Here is a 5,799-nt window from a genome sequence, read left to right on the forward strand (position 1 = left end):
TTTGGTGAGGCGGTCAACAATAACCCAAATAGTATCGCATCCGCCCACCGTCTTCGGCAGCTTAGTAATGAAATCCATTGTGATCCTTTCCCACTTCCATTGTGGGATTTCCGGCTGTTGAAGTAACCCAGAAGGTCTCTGATGTTCGGCTTTAACCTTCGAGCAAGTCAAACACTTACCAACATAAGTCGCAACGTCCTTCTTAAGATTCGGCCACCAATACTGTTCTTTAAGGTCGTGGTACATCTTACCTGCACCGGGGTGAATCGAATATCTCGATTTGTGTGCTTCATCAAGTATCAGGCTTCGTAGATCTCCATAGTAAGGTACCCAAATTCTTCCGGCATAACATCGGAGTCCAGACTCTCTAACCTCGAATCGAGAGACAAGTATGTTCAAATGCTCGTGAGATATGTTCTCCTCCTTGAGAGCCTCAACTTGGGCTACTCTGATCTGGTTGTTGAGGTTCGAATGGATGGTGATGTTCAGAGCCCTAACACGGAGAGGTGCCGTCCTCTCCTTTCGGCTTAAAGCGTCAGCTACAACATTGGCCTTGCCAGGGTGATAACGGAGTTCACAATCGTAGTCGTTGAGCGTCTCAATCCATCGACGCTGTCTCATATTTAGTTGCTTCTGATCAAAGATGTGCTGGAGACTCTTGTGGTCGGTGAAGATAGTGCTCTTAGTTCCATACAGATAATGTCTCCACAATTTGAGTGCAAAGACAACGGCTCCAAGTTCAAGATCATGTGTAGTGTAGTTCCGCTCGTGAATCTTCAATTGGCGGGAGGCATAGGCAATAACCTTTGATCGTTGCATCAGTACACAACCAAAACCACTCTTCGATGCATCGCAATAAACAACAAAGTCGTCACTGCCTTCAGGAAGTGATAGGATAGGTGCGGAGGTTAACTTCTTCTTCAAAGTTTGGAATGCTGATTCTTGTGTGGGTTCCCAAATGAACTTCTTGCCCTTGTGAGTCAGTGCGGTCAAAGGACGCGCAATCAGAGAAAATCCTTCGATAAACCTTCGATAATAACCGGCGAGACCTAGAAATTGGCGAATATGCGTTGGAGTAGTGGGGGTCTCCCACTTGCTGATGGCTTCAATCTTGGCGGGATCAACTTTGATACCCTGGTCGCTCACAACATGACCCAAAAACGGTACTTCCTTCAACCAAAATTCGCACTTGGAGAATTTGGCGTAAAGTTGCTCTTGCCTTAAGAGTTCAAGCACTAGCCGAAGGTGTTGCTCATGTTCTTCTTCGCTCTTAGAGTAGATGAGGATATCATCTATGAAGACGATAACAAACTTATCCAAGTAAGGCTTGCAGACACGATTCATGAGATCCATGAACACGGCAGGGGCATTTGTCAAACCGAATGGCATCACGAGGAACTCATAATGACCATAACGGGTCCTGAATGCAGTTTTCATCACGTCACTTTCCTTCACCCTCAGCTGGTGATATCCGGATCGCAAATCGATCTTTGAATAAACGCTCGATCCTTGTAGTTGATCAAAAAGGTCATCAATTCGTGGAAGAGGATATCGATTCTTGATAGTCAATTTGTTGAGTTCACGGTAGTCGATACACATACGGAAGGATCCATCCTTCTTCTTTACAAACAACACAGGTGCGCCCCAAGGTGAGAAGCTTGGTTGGATAAACCCTCGATCTAATAGCTCTTGTAGTTGACTCTGTAATTCTTGCATCTCGGAAGGTGCGAGTCTATAAGGTGCGCGAGCTACAGGTGCAGCTCCTGGCACTAAGTCAATCTGAAACTCTACTGCTCTCTGCGGCGGTAATCCAGGCAATTCCTCTGGGAAGACATCAGAAAATTCGTTCACAATTCGAACGTCGTTCACGTTCTTCATCTCAGTTTCTACCGCTTTCACATGTGCTAGGACAGCAAAGCGTCCCTTCTTCATAATCTTTTGCGCTTTCACGCAACTAATGAGGTTCAACTTCGAGGTACATCTCTCTCCATAGATAACCAGTGGTTCGCCATCTCCTTGTGGTATGCGAAGTGCTTTATCTCCACAGATAACATCGGCCTTTATCTTGCTCAACCAATCCATACCGACGATCACGTCAAAACTTCCCAGTTTGATAGGTATCAAATCAATTTCGAAATCTGCACCAGCTATGTTGATAATAGCTCCACGACTAATATGGTCAACCTTTTCAAGTTTTCCATTGGCGACCTCGACAAGCATACTTTCCTTCAAAGGAACTAACGACCAATCTAACTTATCACAAAAATGTCTACACACATAGCTCCTATCGGCACCAGTATCAAATAGGACAGAAGCTAAAAGATTGTTGATCTTGAATATACCTGTCACCAAGTCGGGGTTGTCGCGAGCGTCCCTTGCATTAACATTGAAGGCTCTAGCACGTGGTGGTCCGCCATCCTTACGCTTGTTAGGACACTCGTTTCTGAAATGGCCCGTCTTTCCACATTCATAACACTTCTTAGGCGCATTGTTGTTGTGGTTTGGCTTCACATTCAAAGTGGTAACCTTGCAATCCTTGCCAACATGTCCAGATCGTTGGCACTTCTCACAGATAACATTGCAATACCCAGTGTGGTGCTTGTAGCACCTATTGCATTGTGGTAAGGTTCCTTTGTAGTTCGGATTGGTGCGGTTGTTGTTGTTGGGGTTGGTGTTGTTGTTGTGCATGTTGTTGTTTTGCCTGAACCCTTCATGTCGTTTTGCCGGGTTTTGATCATAGTTCCTACCCCTGTTGTTGTTGTGGTTGTTGTCCCATTTCCTCTTTTCACCACTAACAGTTTCAAACTTAGCCTTCTCCGGCTCGTCCAGGATGATTTGATTCAAGAGAGTATGCGCCATGCGCATTGCTTCGGGAACGCTTGGTGGCTTGGATGAGGTAACATTACCCTTGATGGACTTAGGAAGTCCCGAGAAGTATTTCTCCAAACGCTTAAATTCGGGGGTGACCATGGTTGGACACATAAGAGCCAATTCCAAAAACCTACGGTTGTAGTTGTTAAGGTCGTTCCCTACGGTTTTCAATTGCATAAATTCGATTTCCATCTTTTGAATCTCGGTTCTCGGACAGTATTCCTCGATCATAGCACATTTAAATTCTTCCCAAGGCGTAGCATACGCCTCATCAATTCCTTTCGCTTGGGCCATGGTATTCCACCATGTGAGCGCGCCATCAGACAGCGTGCAAGATGCAAATTTCGTTTTGTTAGCCTCAGAACAATTGATAACCCTGAATACCGATTCCAACTTTTCGAACCATCTGGTGAGACCGACGGGTCCCTCAGTGCCACTGAAGTAGTGTGGCTTGCAGTTTTGGAATTCCTTGTAAGTACACCCATCTCGGACGACAGGTGGATTGACAGGCGGTGGTGGTGGAACTTGGGGTTGTCTTTCAGCTAGTGCAGCAGCGACTCGCTCGTTAATCATTTCCTCAATTTGTGCCGCGGTGGGGATAGATCTCCCGTTGGCCATGATGTTCTATACAAACATTTTGACTCAAGTCAAAATCCATTATGCAAATAATAATAGTACATTATATAACAACCAACATGAAAACAGCACAACACATGTTGATTAAATAACGCAAGCAGATATAAGTACCACAAAACCATGAGATGATAACGTAAATAGAACACTTGCGCAAGAAGTAAGCAACACAAATTCCATTCATTAATGATAATCGGTTCATACATTACAATAAGTTCTTACATTACATAAGTGAAATATGAAATTACAAAAGAAATTACAATACAGAATCTAGTACAAAGTCCTACGGCGATGGTGGGTACAAGATGTCCAAAACATGAGTCAACTGCTCCTCGAGCTCAGTAACTCGAGTCTGGAGGATCTCAATCTCCCGCCTCATTTCCTCATTAGAGGAAGATGGTGGGGCAGGTGGTGCTGGCGGTGCAGGTGGAGCCGGTGGTGCTGAAGTGGATGGTCCGGTTCTGGGTGGAGACGGTAATATCTGTGGGTCGGCGGGGTACGGCACCAGCCGTTTACGAGCAGTGATCCTACGACGCCGACCATAAGCGTCAGTGACAGTTCGACCAGGAATTATGCCAGCAAAGCGATACCGCTTCTTCGGCGGGGTAGAAGGTGCCTGAATCGGTCGGTCAGCGGGATCCTCCTCATCACTGGAGTCGTCAGATGAGGTGTCGTCTGAAGAAGCATCGGTGGAAGAACCGTCGTCTGAATCATGCGGTGGTGGCGCGGGTGGCTCAACATATCCGAAAGCGGCCAACATCTGTCGGTGTCGGCCTGGCGTAATCACGGCTAAGCGGCCGTCGGCAGTGCGTCGGCAAGGTGTGCGCCAGTGATTACGGAAGGGACCTTCCCCGAACTCCGCGGGGATCTCCATGCCACCAATGCGAGCCAGTTGCCTCAGGGGTCTGGAAGAAGACGCCGGGATAGGCACACTAGAGCTAGCTCCAGAACTAGAGGCGCCGGGGTCGCCAGTGGGTGTCGGGGCCGGAATGTCGGCAGCAGCAGCAGCAGCAACAGGTGCAGCAGTGGGTGGAACAACGGGGCCTGAGCCGCTCGGGATGTCAGTAGGTGGAACGTCCGACATCTGAACAAGGAAAAATAAATTTTCCATGTCAGTATGTCATAAAGCAAGCAAAAATAATAGGCCAACAGTTTAAATCATGTATAACAATAAGTAGCATGGCAATATCAGTAATCGTACGAAACTAGCATGCAATCGAAAGCAAGTAATAGCATGCAGTAGTGAAATCACGTAGTAGCATACGGCATATAGCAGTAACAGTGAGCAGCAGCATGCAGTAAGTTCAGCGGAAACAAGTAAACTAACAAGTTGTAGATTAGCCCTATTAGTGAATCCTACTCGGGTCGGTCTTAGACTCACTAATGCATCCTAATTCCCTACAACCAATGCTCTGATACCAAATGTGACGCCCCGTACTAAATCATCATGTACGGACCATCATCAACAGGATCATTACAAGGTTAAGTACTATATGCGTTTTCAAAACAGAGTTTGCATTCATTAATAAAAGTGACGTCATAACATACGTCAATTGTTTTACAAATCAAAGTATGCTTCACTAAGTAGAAGCATTAAATAAGTGTACGTGACCATAATGGTCGTTACATAACATAAGTTCATAAGTAAAAAGTTTGAATGCAAGATAAGTAGTCATGCGATAACAACTCTAGGCAGCGGGTTCTACAGCACGACTAGTAAGATAGCGGAAGCGACTTCAAGCACCTGAGAAAATACATGCTTAAAAAGGTCAACACAAAGGTTGGTGAGCTATAGTTTAAGTATAACAGTAATGTAAGTAGGCCACGAGATTTCAGTGCTACAACGAGTGTTTCAAAAGTATGTAAAAGTATATGCTTAACCGTGGGCACCCGGTAACTAACTTAACGTTTAATGTACCCCCTTAAAGTGCACTTGGCAAGTGCGTATAACCTCGAAGTATTAAACACTCGTTAAATGCTAGCGCTACTAGCCCGAGTGGGGATGTCAAACCCTATGGATCCATATCTAAGATTCGCGTTCACGGTTCAAAAACCAATGATTAAACGTTACCGAGCTAAAGGGAATGTTTCTGCCGTTATATAACCCACACATATATAAAGTTTAAGTACTCGTGCCTAGTATGTAAAACATAAAATCCGCATGTATTCTCAGTTCCCAAAATAAGTTAAAGTAAAAAGGGAATGCTATAACTCACAATGATTAGTAGTAATGGTAAGGTAGTAGTCGGAAAGTGGTGTGCAAGTAACGGTCCAAACGTCCTCAACCTAAGTCAA

The sequence above is a fragment of the Rutidosis leptorrhynchoides genome, chromosome 11, assembly GCF_046630445.1.
Source record: "Rutidosis leptorrhynchoides isolate AG116_Rl617_1_P2 chromosome 11, CSIRO_AGI_Rlap_v1, whole genome shotgun sequence".
Classification (NCBI taxonomy): Eukaryota; Viridiplantae; Streptophyta; class Magnoliopsida; order Asterales; family Asteraceae; genus Rutidosis; species Rutidosis leptorrhynchoides.